The sequence below is a fragment of the Urocampus carinirostris genome, chromosome 4, assembly GCF_059441175.1.
Source record: "Urocampus carinirostris isolate Australia breed hairy pipefish chromosome 4, RoL_Ucar_1.0, whole genome shotgun sequence".
Classification (NCBI taxonomy): Eukaryota; Metazoa; Chordata; class Actinopteri; order Syngnathiformes; family Syngnathidae; genus Urocampus; species Urocampus carinirostris.
In genome coordinates, this window is record NC_142352.1 from 39,113,346 (window position 1) to 39,129,133 (window position 15,788).

The 15,788-nt window shown below is 45.9% G+C and overlaps 1 pseudogene; it reads right to left on the bottom strand.

Annotated features, from left to right (window-relative positions):
* Positions 1-12,759: 12,759 nt before the first annotated feature.
* Positions 12,760-12,914, bottom strand: LOC148367521 (U2 spliceosomal RNA; annotated as a pseudogene).
* Positions 12,915-15,788: the final 2,874 nt, after the last annotated feature.

The following is a 15,788-nucleotide window of genomic DNA, read 5'->3' on the forward strand; positions in this document are numbered from 1 at the left end:
GTTCTGTTTTGGTCCCGGAGTATTGGGCGACTTTTATTTTGTTAAATAAAACTTATGATCGTCAACGCATATGAGTTCTCCCTTCCTGCCTCCTGCCTCCGTTCTGGTCCGGTCAACCCTTCCACTCCACCACGCCACGTGACAGAATGAGCCAGCCACGACAAGAACTCAGCGAACGATCCCAGCGCGATTTGGGCAGACCTGGAGAACGCAGCTTGGCAAGCGCCCACTGAGTCCGACTTCGACTCCCTGCCCGTTCGAACCACGGCCCCGCCCGTCGTGGCCATTGCTGTGCCTCGAATGGGGTCCCGACTCTCATGCCTGCCTGCCCGACTCCCGTGCCGATTGCCTGCTATTCAGTCTCCCCTGCTTGCCAGTCCAACTCCGCTGCCTGCCGGGCCGACTCCGACTCCGCTGCCTGCCGGGCCGACTCCGACTCCGCTGCCTGCCGGGCCGACTCCGCTGCCTGCCGGGCCGACTCCGCTGCCTGCCAGTCCGACTCCGCTGCCTGCCAGTCCAACTCCACTGCCTGCCAGTCCGACTCCGCTGCTCCTGTTTTGCCGGTTCTGATTTTGACTCTCTCCTGTTTTGCCGGTTCTGATTTTGACTCTCTCCTGTTTTGCCGGTCCTGATTTTGACTCTCGCCTGTTTTTGCCAATTTTGACTGTCCTCTGTGTTTGCCGGTTCTGAATCTCTGTCTGTCCTCTGTGTTTGCCGGTTCTGAATCTCTGTCTGTCCTCTGTGTTTGCCGGTTCTGATTCCCTGTCTGTCCTCTGTGTTTGCCGGTTCTGATTCCCTGTCTGTCCTCTGTGTTTGCCGGTTCTGATTCCCTGTCTGTCCTCTGTGTTTGCCGGTTCTGATTCCCTGTCTGTCCTCTGTGTTTGCCGGTTCTGATTCCCTGTCTGTCCTCTGTGTTTGCCGGTTCTGATTCCCTGTCTGTCCTCTGTGTTTGCCGGTCCTGATTCCCTGTCTGTCCTCTGTGTTTGCCGGTTCTGATTCCCTGTCTGTCCTCTGTGTTTGCCAGTTCTAATTCCCTGTCTGTCCTCTGTGTTTGCCGGTTCTGATTCCCTGTCTGTCCTCTGTGTTTGCCGGTTCTGATTCCATGTCTGTCCTCTGTGTTTGCCGGTTCTGATTGCCTGTCTGTCCTCTGTGTTTGCCGGTTCTGATTCCCTGTCTGTCCTCTGTGTTTGCCGGTCCTGATTCCCTGTCTGTCCTCTGTGTTTGTCGGTTCTGATTCCATGTCTGTCCTCTGTGTTTGCCGGTTCTGATTCCCTGTCTGTCCTCTGTGTTTGCCGGTTCTGATTCCCTGTCTGTCCTCGTGTTTGCCGGTTCTGATTCCCTGTCTGTCTTCTGTGTTTGCCGGTTCTGATTCCCTGTCTGTCCTCTGTGTTTGCCGGTTCTGATTCCCTGTCTGTCCTCTGTGTTTGCCGGTTCTGATTCCCTGTCTGTCCTCTGTGTTTGCCGGTTCTGATTCCCTGTCTGTCCTCGTGTTTGCCGGTTCTGATTCCCTGTCTGTCCTCGTGTTTGCCGGTTCTGATTCCCTGTCTGTCCTCGTGTTCGCCGGTTCTGATTCTCTGTCTGTCCTCGTGTTTGCCGGTCCAGTTTGCCTGCCGGCCTCCCCCAACCCTGCCGAGCGTCGAACCATTCCGGGGCGTGAGGTAGTATTTTTTTTTTCCTTTTTTGGGGACCTCAGGAGCTGTCCCTTAAAGGGGGGGCTCTGTCACGGTCGCCATGGCTACCAGTCTGCCGCGCCCCCGAACTCAGCTGCAGCAGATCAGCTGATTGCTGGTCTGCTATTTAAGGCTGGATTTTGGGTTTGGCGGGCGCTGGCTCATACACAATCCCAGGTCTGTTATGCCTTGTCCTGTTTTAGGTTTAAACATTTTCCGTCTGTTATGCCTTGTCCTGTTGAGTTCGTGCCGGAGGAACTCTGTATTGTTCTGTTTTGGTCCCGGAGTATTGGGCGACTTTTATTTTGTTAAATAAAACTTATGATCGTCAACGCATATGAGTTCTCCCTTCCTGCCTCCTGCCTCCGTTCTGGTCCGGTCAACCCTTCCACTCCACCACGCCACGTGACAAATATAAAGTCCACAGTACAAAAACCACAGCCCGCAAATTAACGGAAAATGATACCGGTAGGCGGAAGTGGCACGCAAGCGCACGCTAAATGCGGCGGGTCTTAAATGCCGTATTTTGAAGTCGAGTCGAAGTTTTTGTTTTGTTTTGCTCAATAATTGAACTGAGTTTTTGATTTATTCGATATGGCCTCTTGAAAGGCAGTCTCTAAACCATGTTTTTGCGGTGCCGTGGACCATGAAGCGATGATTCAATGCAGCCACTGCAAGCCCTACATTCATTACGAGTGCTCTGGTTTGACAGTTCAGGACCTAAGCCTTGCAATTCAAGATAAGCATGCTACTTACATCTGCAAGTCCTGCGTCCCCGGCTTATCCGCTGATGATAAGGATTCTTACGCCTCTCTGAGTAGCTCTGGAACGGTGTTCACCTACGTGGATAGCACTCCAGTGCCTTTATCCGGGTCGTCTGGGCCGTGCGGTGCCCTGAACTCTGCTGATTTGGTCTCCACTGTCCGTGAAACCGTGAAGGCCATGGTACCAACTCTGGTCCGAGAGATTATGACGCTGATGATGCCAGAAGTTGCCAGAATGTAGACTAGCCTAATAGAGGAAATGCTAGCAAAGGAGGCTAGGAAGCATAATCTCGTGGTGGTTGGAGCAAAGACACATCGAGAAAATGGTGAAGCTGTCCAGGATACCCAGCTCTTTCAGGAAGTCGCCGAAGCAGTTCCGGGAGTAGAGAAACAGGACATTCTGGAAGTTTTTCGTGATGGAAGGCCGAGGAATGATGGTAAACCCAGGATTGTGAAGATCCGATTCCGGAATACAAGATCAAGGCTGGCGTTTCTCCGTGGATTCAATCGGGTGAAAAGTACCTTTCCGACGTTGTCTTCTGGATTTGTTCGTCCAGATATGACACCAAAAGAAAGGGAACGCGACAGGGAACTACAGAACGAACTTAAGCGCCGTCGGGACGAAGGTGAAGTAAACATTATTATACGGGACGGGAAAATTATTGTCAAGCCGGGAAATGCCTAAGGTCGCCTTCGCCTTTATTGAACAGCCCCTTGATTCATCTCATTAATGCCCAATGTTTGACTTCTAAGGCAGATGACTTGGTCTCGTACATCAATTTCTAGACCCCTGATATTTTGGCAATTACAGAAACTTGGTACTCCGCTGGTGACACAGGGCCAACTATAGCGAAATATCATACCATTAGAACTGACCGTAAAAATGCTCAACATGGAGGAGTTTTGCTCATGATTTCTCATGGTATATCTGTGTTTTCTGTCGCTAATTATCAATTTGATAGAATTGAGTTATTGAGTTGTGATATTCTTATTTCTGGGGTGAAGATGAGAATAGTGCTTGTATATCGCTCTGGTCTGATCTCTTTTCAGGCCAACGTCGCTATGTTCGAACATCTGAATTCTATTTTTGATACTAAATTGCAAATTCTACTTATGGGTGATTTTAACTCTCCTGACCTTCACCACAGTTTTCTTCAAAATTCTGATACTAATCTAACTTCAATGTTCAAAAACTTGGTTTCAAATGCAGGTTTCTTTCAGCATGTCGATAAACCAACCAGGGGGTCCAACGTATTAGACCTTGTGTTTTCTACTGACAGATATCTGATTAAAAACATTGACGTTGGGCCGAGGGGGCGTAAGTTGACCATATTTGGCCATGCTCACTCTCAGCATTAGTTTTTTCTTTGTGTCATGTTTTGATTAATGTATCCAACAATACCTTCAATAAACATTTCATATTTCATATACTTAACGTTTGATGCAGACCTGCAGAGTCCGGGTACCCGTTGAACGTAATCCAAGGAAAAAAGTCTATATTTCCAAAGGTAAGGGTAGGGAAAATATATATCCACTATTGTCTGCCGCAACATCAAAATGGTCTCACTCACCTTTACCCCACTTCCCGTCAGCCCGCGTTTGCTCCGCCACTTTTAATTTGCAAAACATATCAGAATAAGTGTCTCAAATAAATACATTACAAAAATATACAGTTGCAAATACATATTATACATGGTTACACGTATTTACAAAGAAAGACGGTACACTGAGAGAGTTTTCAAAGCTTTAATAATAATATTATAACTTTCATCCCAAACCGTGCTTGTGAAAGGTAGCAAAATGCTAATAGTAACACGCTCGCAACACAGTAAACGCATCTGTTAAAAAATACATAACTTACATGCAGAAACTATGTTCTTTGCATTGAACCTTTGGCACAAATTTTAAGAATATCCCAGGAAGTGGGGGACAAATTACTAAGTGTGTTTTGTACATGGATGATTTTAATATTTTATGTACTGACCTCTTATCCGTTAGAAGAGCCCTTGACTTGACTGACCTGTTTGGGAGGGCGTCTGGGTCAAGGCTCAATAGAGAAAAGTCACAAGCGAAGTTTTATGGACCGTGGACAGAGACAGAAAAGGCAGGACTCCCACTGACGGTGTTAAAGACAGAACAAAAAATTCTAGGGATACAATTCAATGCGAATGGAGGAGGCGAGACCAGCTGGGACGATGTGACAAGGAAAGTTAAGCAAAGACTTGGTTTTTGGACACTAAGAAAACTGACAATAGAGGGGAAGGTCCTAATCATCAAAGCGATCATCCTCCCACTGCTTTTATCAATTAGTTTAGTTTTTATGCCCAAAAGAAACGTGCTTTTACATCTGGACCGAGCCATCTTTCACTTTATCTGGGGCTCAAATTGGGAAAGGATAAAAAGAGATACAATGAAAAAGAAAAAGGAAAAAGGGGGGAAAGGGGTGCCTGACCTCCAGCTTTTCCTGGGGAGCAAATATGTCTCCCTCCACTTCCAAAACGCCATGGGCCCACCCAACAACCCGAAAAGTCAAGCGATGACCCGTTTCTGGATGGGCTCACACTTGCGGAAGCTAAAGCTTGTACCAAACAATCATTTGAAACCCAGTGTCCTTTAACTTGCCACCAACACGTCTCTTTATTTAGGACTTTTTGAAGAAATTTGATTAAGAAACACAAGAATGTCACACTTTACAAAACCACAGGGCCCTTATTGCTATTGTGCAGGAGCGAGCAACATTGAGTCCTGTGCGGTGCTTACGTTTGGCGAGCCTACAACGGTTTGGAGCAACGTGAATCATCCTGCCCTCCCAAACAGACTACGGGACCTGTCATGGATGGTGGCTCATGAGGTTCTCTCAGTCAGAGCCGTAATGCACCACCGAGGAATGTCAGCGATTTCGACATGCCCTCGACCTGGCTGTGGCGCCCAGGAGTCGGTGAGGCACCTTTTTTGTGAGTGCAGCGCTGCCGAGGACCTGTGGGCAATGGCCAGCCATCTATGAAAATTCCCGGACTTGCCAGCAGGGGAGGTCCCTGACGCACAGTAAGTGCTTTACGGGGTGAGTTGGTCGAAAAGGTCACAGAACGACTTTGTCAAGGACTGTCTCACTCTCGCTGCCATCAAAGACGCCATCTGGACCTCCAGAAACCTGCTGGTAAGGAGGTGCAGGCAGATCCCCCCTTGTGGCTGTGCTCCGAATGGCTGCAGATACCATACAATCTGCGAGCGGCAAGCCTAGGACACAGCCATAAAGAAGAATCGTCTGCACCCAGCCGGCGTAGGGGACCGGGGGTCCCGGCAGCAACGGCCTGGCTATTCGGGTGGTTGTGGAAGGTAGAAGTAAGAAGGGTGAGGACCCATCTGAGCGTCCCGGGCAGAGGACTGGAGGAGGCTGCTTGGGAGGGTAGGATGGAATCCCACTTGAGAAGACAGAGCTATGCCCTTGCACAATAGTATTGCCCTTTACACATTGGTTAACTGTCTTTAAAAGTGTCGATAAAAACCTCATATTGTTGGGATATAATGAAATTGTGTGTTAAATTGCTGTTGAAAATGTCGGAAAAAATGGTTAAAACGTCACGAAATTGTGAATATGCTTAATTGCTGTTAAGATTGTCGAGAAAAATTGTTCAAACCTCACATTGTTTATTTGCTAAAAAACAAAAAAAACAAACCAAGAAGTATTTGCTGTTAAAAGTGTCGATAAAAACTCATATTGTTGGGATATGATATAATGAAATTGTGTGTTTAATTGCTGTTAAAAATGTCAAAAAATTGTTAACACGTCACATTGTCAGATATAACAAAATTGTGAATAACGAAATTGTGAATATGCTTAATTGCTGTTAAGATTGTCGAGAAAAATTGTTCAAACGTCATATTGTTTATTTGCTGTTAGTAGGGGGTTTTTAAGGGTTATTGTTCTATCTTCGTTATTCATTATCCATTATCCGTTATCGGTCAGTTCATAATACGCTACAAAGCCTAGGAGCCGGGACACTTACTCTCAGCCAAAAGGCCAAGCTAAGGTCCGAGCCCTAAAGCCTTGCTGTGATCATTGCGAATGCACCGTTCCCGGAGGTACTGCAATACCGGGCCGATGCGTGGAGTGGACAGAGCAGGTGTAAGAGAGTTGAAATTTGATTGTTTTGAATGTTTTTTTGAATTCTCACAAAATCTGTGTTTTTGTTGTATTACTGTTAATATTCCGGTACCTCATTCAGTTGTTAAGTCATGGGCGTCTGCGACTGTTCTTTTCGTTTGGCACTTTATGGGCTTCAGCGCTTGCCGTAGCTTAAGTGAGTTTGTAAGCGTTGAAGATAATTGCAGTCGTGAACAGAGGCCCCTGACTTTTGTATTGTTTTGTTTATTGAATGCAGGCAATAAACACAGAGATTGTGAAACCTTGTGTCGTGCATGAAAGAGGGTCGCTACACTGGTGCCGTGACTACACAACTGGATCATTTTGATCAGCCTCTGAGCAGATCCCGGCGTTGCTGCATATTCTTCTTGTGTCCACTAGAGGGTACTGTTGCACTGCATTGGCGCTTTGATTTCGTTTTATGTATTTGTGCCACTGTGCATTTGCTATCAATACGTAAATTATTAGTTCATTTCTGGTTTTTATTTTATCCCTTTTTTATTTTCAATTCTTTGTATTACTGAAAGTATAATGGCTGAAGGATATAGTAGTCAAAATGGCGATTTTCAGGGCTTTTCTATTGGCAGGGGTGTTCATTTTAGTGGTTTGAATGCAAACACACTTACTAGTGGGTATGGAAGTGAAGGTGTAGGTGGTCTCCAAGAACATGTTAGTGATGGGAGGGACAGGGGGCGTGGTATGAGCCCAAACTGGTCTCCAAGTGAACAGTTCTTGAGGGAGAGTGCACAGACTTCAACCCCAATGAGTGATAATATTGCCCTGCAACACCTGACTGACATGGTAGGCCGAATTGGAGAGCAGATAGGCAACTCAGTATTGGCTAGTCTGCTCTCTTCTGGTTTCATTGATCGCACACATGCACATGACACACCAATGACTGGAAAAGCAGCGACTGTTATGACTAAAGACGACCCTAGACCACATAACACAACGCAGGAAAACACTACACCGGTAATTGTCCATGTCAAGACTGAACGCGAAATTGTGACTTTCAGGGGAAATGGTTCTGACAAGTGTTCAATTCAAGAATGGATCACCATGACTAAAGCCCAGCTTCGGAAACAGTCTTATACAACAGCTGAAAAAGCAGATGAGATACTAAGCAGGCTTTTAGGGAGGGCAAGAGACGTTGTCAGAGTAGCTCTCAGGGGTGATGAGGCACTTGATGTGAGGCAAGACCCAGATATCATTTATGACATTCTAATACGATACTTTAGTCATTCCTCGTCAACTCTCCCGTTGCAAGATTTTTACACCACGCTACCCACGCCAAAGGAAAATCCAGTTGACTACTGGATCAGACTAAACAAAGCAGCAGACACTGCTGATGAGGGTTTGCGTCGCTTGGGCAGAAAAATGGAAAACCTTGGCGGGGAAGTGGCACAAATGTTTGCAAAGTACTGTCCTGATCCACAGCTATCGAACATTTTCAGATGCAAGCCTGTTAATGAGTGGACCTCTAAGGACGTTCAACTCAGGATAGATGAGTATCAGAGGGAATCAGGGGCGTCAACTAGGTCTTGCAGTATCCCTCCACTGAAGAATTACCCGACTGCAGTGCTTGACAGTGAATCTTGTTGTTCCTACTCTGGCTCTATAGAGACGGGTCTCCAGTCCATTTGTCCCCACCATGTTAACCCTGATCTATATACAGATTTTTCGTGTGTTCGACAGCATGCCCAGCGCCCACAGCATGTCTCACCGCCTGTCCGTGTCCCACCACAGCATGTCCCACCACAGAATGTCCCACCACAGCATGTCCTACCACAGCATGTCCCACAGCCTGCTCAGAAAGATGACAGTGATGTCCTTGGCCGAATGATGAGCATGCTAGAGAGAGTTTTGTCTAGAGTGGAGCCACGCAATCCTGAGCGTATTCAGAGGCGCTTAAGTCCTGAATGAAATGGAAGAGAAAGAGATCATTCGAAAGTCGACAAGTGAATATGCTTCACCTTTAGTTCTCATCTGGAAGAAGAATGGTGATATGCGTGTGTGCACTGACTTTAGGTGGTTGAACAGGAGGACTCTGAAAGACGCTCATCCTCTGCCACATCAGGCTGATTGCTTAGCAGCACTTGGTGGCAACTCCTTCTTCAGTACAATGGACTTGACGTCTGGGTTTTACAACATGCCTTTACACGAAGATGATAGGAAGTACTCAGCGTTCACTACGCCTATGGGGCTTTATGAGTACAACAGGTTGCCACAGGGGCTCTGTAATAGCCCAGGGAGTTTCATGAGGATGATGACTTCCATTTTCGGGGACCAAAACTATTTAAGTGTGCTGTGCTACTTGGACGACGTTTTAGTTTTTGCCCCTGATGAAAGTTCTGCACTCAGACGTCTTGAAATGGTGTTCAGCAGACTCCGTGCCCACAATCTGAAACTGGCCCCCAGGAAATGTCACTTTTTAAGGAAATCTGTAAAATTCTTGGGCCAAATTATTGATGAACATGGAGTGTCTACCGATCCAGAAAAAGTTGAAAGTATAAGCAAAATGACTGTGGCGGACTTGATGGAGTCGGATGGAGCGACACCTTCTGAGAAACGTGTACGGTCTTTCTTGGGCATGTTAAATTTTTATCAACACTTCATTCCGGGGTATTCAGCACTCGCAAAGCCCTTGTTTTATCTGCTGGCTGGCCAGAAACAGAAGAAAGGCAGAAAGCCCAAATGCACTGTAGTGGGCCGCAAACTGAAATCAGGTGACTGGACTGCTGACCACGACCAGGCATTTACAGACCTCAAAAAGGCCCTTATCCATTCTGTGGTTTTGGCTCATCCAGACTTTAGTCGTCCATTTTTGCTGTCGACTGACGCCTCACTGGATGGCCTTGGAGCCGTTTTGTCCAAGGTACGTGAAGGTGACACAGTGGCTAGGCCAATTGCGTTCGCTAGCAAGTCTTTGACCCGGTCACAGAAGAACTACCCAGCTCACCGTTTGGAATTTCTTGCACTGAAGTGGGCTGTGTGTGAGAAGTTTAGCCATTGGTTGAAAGGCCATGAGTTTACCGTCTGGACTGACAATAATCCACTTACACACATTATGACTAAACCCAAATTGGACTGTTGTGAGCAAAGATGGGTGTCAAAGCTGGCCAGTTACAATTTTGAAATCAAATATGTGCCTGGTCCCAAAAACACGGTTGCTGACGCTCTCAGCCGTGTCCCTTTTTGTCAGAATGTTGGCCACAGACTAGTCAGTGAACCTCTTCATGATCTCACTGCGGAAGCTGCGGTTTTGTCTGATACAGCCGTCCAACAGACTCTCAGAGACTCTACAGATCAGCCTGTCATGGCAGAGAAGCTGTCCCATTCTATAGCTACAAATGTCCAGTCATTACTCGTGTCGGCCCAGACTGTATCCAATCAAGAAGTTGCTGCTGTTGTCCAGTCACACACTGAATGGGCCTCCGGTGCGAGAACTCGTGCAGCTCAACTGATAAGCCACATGCCCCACCTTATTCCAGATACACTACCCAGTCTGCCTGCCTTCTCTATGGATGACCTGCGAGAGGCTCAGTCCAGGGACAGAGTTTTGTCTCGTCTTCGGTTTTATGTGGAACGGTCTCGAAGACCGTCTAGACGTGAAAGGGCACACGAGACAAGTCAAGTTCTGGGCCTCCTGAAGCACTGGGAGAAGTTTGTTCTGAGTGATGATGTTTTGTACAGAGTATCCCGTAATCAGATTTCAAATGCAAAACGCCATCAGTTAGTGGTCCCTGATTGCCTGAAGGCCGAAGTTTTAAAAGGGGTGCATGACAGTGCGGGCCATCAAGGCCAGTCAAGAACCCTGAGCATCGCCAGACAGAGATTCTTTTGGTTGCATATGGACAGAGATGTGAGGATGCATGTTCGTCAATGTCAGCGTTGCATAGTCAGCAAAGTCACTGAGCCTGCAGGGAGGGCCCCTCTGGAAAGCATTGCCACTTCCCGCCCATTGCAACTTGTTTGTATTGATTTCTGGTCCGCTGAAGATTCACACAACAAATCTGTTGACGTATTAGTGATAACAGACCATTTCACCAGATTGGCACAAGCTTTTCCATGTAGAGACCAGTCAGCCAGGCAAGTAGCTAAAGTTCTATGGGAAAAGTATTTTTGTGTTTATGGCTTTCCGGAGAGGATCCACAGTGATCAAGGCCCAAGCTTTGAGAGCAATTTGGTCGCAGAACTTTTACAATTGTCTGGGGTGCGTAAGTCACATACTACCCCGTACCATCCGATGGGAAATGGAAGTGTTGAGCGTTTTAATCGTACTTTGGGCAATATGATCAGAGCTCTGCCCCCTGAATCAAAGCAGGACTGGCCAAGATGTTTACAAACACTCACATTCATGTACAATTGCACTGCTCATGAAACTACTGGATATGCACCATTTTACTTGATGTTTGGGAGAGTTCCTCGCCTCCCAGTTGACACTCTGTTTGGGAACATTTTGTCTGACCCTGACATTACCACCTACGGCAGATATGTTGCAAAACTGTCTGAAGACCTGAGGGAGGCTATGTCAATTGCTCAGGAACATGCAAAAAAGGAACAGGGCAGACAGACTCGACTCTATAACAGGGCAGCAAAAGGGCCGTCAATTGGAGTTGGAGATAGAGTCCTTGTGGCGAACAAAAATTAGAGGGGCAAGCGAAAATTGGCTGATAGGTGGGAGTCTACCATCTACACTGTTATTGAGATGAACCCTCAAACACACACATTCAAAATTCAAGACACCATCACAGGGAATGAGAAGGTTGTTCACCGTAACCTGCTGATGTTGGTTAACTTTCTCCCAGTTCAAGACCAGCCCTCTCTCCAGTCTGATTTGTCTTTGTCCTCTGCACAATCATCTGCCTCTGTTTGTTCTTCAATGACCAGTCCCACTGTCTCCGAAGAATCTCATGCTCGAGTGCCTGCTCAGCTAAACCGGTCTGGATGTGCTGCAGATGATGCGCAGAGTCTTGTAAGCATCTCAGGCCCTGACAACTACACAGATCTCACGCCTGCGTCTGGGGAGAGAACCAGAGAGTGGGTGCATGGGCTGAACTCTGAAAGTTCTGATCACTCTGGTCATTCCTTGACCACTCATACTCACGACACTGCTGTTAGGGATGACATTTCGACTCTTAGTGAGCATGATCATGTTCAATCTGTAGTGGCTGCTGTCTCTGGAGGTAACGTTAGCCACACTGATCAACCAGAGTCTGCACCACACCGCACTACACGCCTGGGTCGTGTTATACGACCAGTCAACAGGCTTCTTCACACTATGGCTAGACAAGATGTCACCAGACACCTACAGTGTAATGTTTAGACTATGCGTAACACAGTAGTTCGAGCTCTTGGGGCATGACATTTTTTCCCTTTAAAATTCTTCTGAAATAACTTGGTTTTGGAGATAATGTTTTGTGCTCATTTATGTCTTATATATGTCTTGGGTGAATGTGGAATGTGTAAGGCATTCTATAGCCGGTGGCTGGTTCAGAGAATTTTCTCTGTCCACTGCATCCTTAAAGGATACTTCTCAAGTCGGTCCTAATATGTGTGACCCAATGACTACTGTTAGATATTGATTTTGATTTTATAACCAAGTGTCAGATTTTGTCCAGAATTCGGTGGGGGTGGGTGTAACAGAGTTGAAATTTGATTGTTTTGAATGTTTTTTTGAATTCTCACAAAATCTGTGTTTTTGTTGTATTACTGTTAATATTCCGGTACCTCATTTAGTTGTTAAGTCATGGGCGTCTGCGACTGTTCTTTTCGTTTGGCACTTTATGGGCTTCAGCGCTTGCCGTAGCTTAAGTGAGTTTGTAAGCGTTGAAGATAATTGCAGTCATGAACAGAGGCCCCTGACTTTTGTATTGTTTTGTTTATTGAATGCAGGCAATAAACACAGAGATTGTGAAACCTTGTGTCGTGCATGAAAGAGGGTCGCTACACAAGCTCTTATTCCATCTCCGATATCTCATTAAATAGTACACGGTCTTAGAACCACAATTTGCTGTTAGTAGTGGGGTTTTTAAGGGTTATTGTTCTATCTTCGTTATTCATTATCCATTATCCGTTATCGGTCAGTTCGTAATACGCTACAAAGCCTAGGAGCCGGGACACTTACTCTTAGCCAAAAGGCCAAGCTAAGGTCCTAGCCCTAAAGCCTTGCTGCGATCATTGCGAATGCACCGTACCCGGAGGTACTGCAATACCGGGCCGATGCGTGGAGCGGACAGAGCAAGCTCCTATTCCATCTCCAGATTGCAAAAATCAATGATAATCCACTGTCCAAAAGTAGTGTCAATAAAATTGTTTAAACAAACAAAAAAAAAAAACCAAGGTAAACCGTCCTCATCTTCCTCCTTAAAACTGACAACATCAAAGGGAAAGAGATTTTGTCATATAGACGTCGTCTCACGCTCCCTTATTCAAAAACACGCTAGCAACACGCTCGCAAGGTAAAGTTTACGTGCACTGGCTCTGTTTCCTTCATTATCCGGCTGCTCGATTGCGTTCAGCTTGAAAGCTGCGTCATGTGCCTTTCTTTTTGCAATTTGCATGATGAGGATATGTCTAAGCAGCAAGGCTTTAGGGCTAGGACCTTAGCTTGGCCTTTTGGCTGAGAGTAAGTGTCCCGGCTCCTAGGCTTTGTAGCGTATTATGAACTGACCGATAACGGATAATGAATAACGAAGATAGAACAATAACCCTTAAAAACCCCAAACCCCACGCTAATTTAATTTGTGCACAAGCTAAGAAGTTGCAGACTTCCTCGGCGCATATATTCCACCGGTCTAAATCTTACCTTTTGTACTCGAGCGCCGCTGGCGACTGTTAGAAAAATTACATAAATTGGCCGCATAACTGAGTAAGCCGCAGGGTTGAACGTTTGGGAAAAAAGTAGCGGCTTATTCAGATTCAGATTTACTTTATTGTCATTCGTGTACACGTGTACACGGAACGAAATGTCGATACATCTGACCCGCACAGTTTCCTTGAGCGTCAGCCGGGATAGATAAGATGAACCATGTCTTCGTCAGAATTTTAGCGCAGCAGTTCGTCATCTCGCGGTTCGATGCCACTTCCAGTTGTTTAATGGTCCAGTTTATTATCCAGAGTGCGAACGTTGGAGAGGAAAATGGATGGGAGAGGCGTTTTGAAGGGTTTAGCCTTTAGCCTAGCGGTTAGCCCGGCCCGACAACCTCGCTTCCTCGTCCGGTCACGCCGCTCTCTTGCCACTCTGCTTCGCCTCTTTGTAGGCCGCTGGGTCTTGTTGACATAGAAGTCCGTGGCTAATAAACACTCCCGAGTGGTCGTAGCACCGAGCGTTTGACGTCTGGATGATCGCATATCCAGCAAAAAAAACTGTGATCGTATATTAATCTGCAGTTTGAGCAGACTTTGTGCGCCTGTAACAGAGTTGAAATTTGATTGTTTTGAATGTTTTTTTGAATTCTCACAAAATCTGTGTTTTTGTTGTATTATTGTTAATATTCCGGTACCTCATTCAGTTGTTAAGTCATGGGCGTCTGCGACTGTTTTTTTCGTTTGGCACTTTATGGGCTTCAGCGCTTGCCGTAGCTTAAGTGAGTTTGTAAGTGTTGAAGATAATTGCAGTCGTGAACAGAGGCCCCTGACTTTTGTATTGTTTTGTTTATTGAATGCAGGCAATAAACCCAGAGATTGTGAAACCTTGTGTCGTGCATGAAAGAGGGTCGCTACACGCCGTCAAAACTGAGTCAAAGACTGGGTCTTATGGCCGAAGTGTAATCAATTTACGGTATATATAAAATAATTTTGTGGGGTATGATTCGGTTTTCTTGTTTAGATTTGGAATGTCTTCCCCAACAAGAAAAATAAAAAATCTAGGGTGTTATATTTGATCCCAATCTGTCGTTTCAGTTACACGTGAAAAATATTACTTGAATAGCTTTCTTCCACCTCCGTAATATTGCGAAGATTCGTTCGATGCTGTCCCAATCAGATGGTTCTAATGCATGTGTTTTTTTTACTTCTCGGCTCGATTACTGTAATGTATTGCTTTCTGGCCTCCCGATGTTTAGCATCAAAAGTTTGCAGCTGGTTCAGAATGCGGCAACTAGACTCTTGAGTAAGACAAAAAAGTTTTGAGCATATTACTCCTGTATTGGCCAACCTGTACTGGCTCCCAGTCCACGTAAAACGTGACTTTAAAGTTCTCTTACTAACATATAAATGTTTGAATGGGCTTGTGCCCTCTTATCTCTCTGATTTGATTTTCCACTATTTTCCTGCACAGAGCCTCCACTCTGAAAATGCCGGTCTACTTGTGACTCCGGGAGCCAAGAAGTCTGCAGGCTCGACAGCATTCTCCATCCGGGCCCCGGTGCGGTGGAATACTTTGCCTCCAGAGATAAGATCTGCAACCTCAGTGGAAGTTTTAGACTTAAGACACACTTCTATTCAAAAGCGTATGATTGATGCCCACCTCATATTTTGTATTGTCCTGTCTTTTTCCGACTGCCTGGCTGGTGGTGATACGAAGGAGAAGGACGATTTAAGATGAGTCAGTGGACCAGCGTCTGACCTGAAGCATGTCAACGCCTGCATTGACCAGCTGGCAGAGATGGGAATGCGTCGTTGCCGTTGTTGCTGTTATGGACTTTCTGGACTAGTTTACAGGCTGGGGGCGTCGTTGCTGCCATGCAATTTCCAGACAAATTTCAACATGTTACCAAGTGCTCTCTTTTATTGATGTTTACTATGTTTGCGTACTGTAAATCAATGCTAAATCTATTCCACCCTGGTCATCCTGGAAGGGGGATTACCACTTGTGAGGCTCCTTCTCAAGGTTTCTTTTTTTCCTCACGCTGAGGTTTTGAGTTTTTCTTTGCCCGCATGTTGGTTTAAGATCAGGTAATGGTGTAATTGTAATCTTATGGAGTCCTTTGTGACATTTTTGTGATTAAGGGCTGTATAAATGACTGTGACTTGACGTGAGTATGTTTTTAATTCTATTTACTGCTCCTGCAAAGTTAACATAACAAAAAGGTTAAAGTGATTGGTTACCTCAAAATGAAATATTGCAATTTTGAGATTTGACTGAAGCTTCCAATAAATGCTCTCTTTAAACCGCGCGTGCGCAATTGTGCACTCCTCAGACCTCTGCGCAAACTAATCTATCCAGCGCATGAAAATCAGGGCTTGAAGTCGTGAAATTAATTCACT